This window comes from Penaeus monodon, chromosome 25 (genome assembly GCF_015228065.2).
Source record: "Penaeus monodon isolate SGIC_2016 chromosome 25, NSTDA_Pmon_1, whole genome shotgun sequence".
Taxonomy (NCBI): domain Eukaryota; kingdom Metazoa; phylum Arthropoda; class Malacostraca; order Decapoda; family Penaeidae; genus Penaeus; species Penaeus monodon.
The window spans coordinates 13,258,280-13,259,188 of NC_051410.1; the positions used below are offsets into that span (position 1 = coordinate 13,258,280).

At 44.2% G+C, this 909-nt stretch overlaps 1 long non-coding RNA gene across 3 annotated transcripts in view; it reads left to right on the forward strand.

Annotated features, from left to right (window-relative positions):
* The first annotated feature begins 95 nt into the window (after positions 1-95).
* The window catches only part of LOC119589055, a 64,075-nt gene continuing 63,261 nt past the window's right edge, over positions 96-909 (forward strand). Inside the window, exon 1 of one of the 3 annotated variants that reach the window (XR_005230165.1) lies at positions 96-251. This is a non-coding gene — a long non-coding RNA (uncharacterized LOC119589055). The other 2 variants (XR_005230166.1, XR_005230167.1) reach the window with 2 other exon arrangements.

The following is a 909-nucleotide window of genomic DNA, read 5'->3' on the forward strand; positions in this document are numbered from 1 at the left end:
TCGGGGTACGGGAGGCACGGCTACACCCTTTCCGTCGGAGTGTGGTGGGTGGACTGGTCGGGCCGGGGGACGGGGCCGCCACACTTGGCTTACACCCGCTCAGAGCTTCAGACGCTACAAGTCACCAACTACTTTATCGCGCAGTCTGTGTATACCCGTGGTGGAGGCAGGACGTGCGCCGGTTCGCTCTCTCTCTGATGAGTGGCGTCCCCGTGCACCATCACCGAGCTCGGTTTTTAGTTAAAGCTGAGGTGCAAGTGTTTGTGTTGTGTACTGTGCAAAATATTATGATATATTCCAGCCTGGGATACCGCTCGGCAGCTTAAAGGAAGATATTTTTTTCTTACACAGCCTGTATGTTAGAACAGTATACAAAGTAGTAAATGACTATTTGAAGAAAATATCTGGAATAAGTGCAGTGCTGAAAACATGTGCATTATCTAGCTGTGCTGCAGGAGAGTTTCAGTGATGTTTTTTACGAAGGCAGAGAAACATTAATGATATAATATTAATGGCAAGCGCAGGTTGTGAGCATGAATAAACGTGCAGTAAATGAACGGACTCAGCCATGCAAGATACACAGAATTCAAAAGCAAAGGATCTTCACAGCGGCTCATTCTGTACGTCACATATTTCCCTACGTTTAACCATGTTTAAAAAATAGACACAAAAACAAACAATGTTCAAAATGTGTACACAAAAAACAAACGTGTTCAAATATGTACACAAAATCAAGCCTGTTTAACTGCGGTTTCTGTAGGAGACAGTTGCAAAGAACGGCCACAGATTTACTGAGCCCACACATTCAAACAACCAGAAACCGTTAAGGAAAATTGTCATTGTTTACAAGTCCTACAATGGACAGAAGTCGGTACAATACTCTGTACCAGCTAAGTAACCCTTCATCAT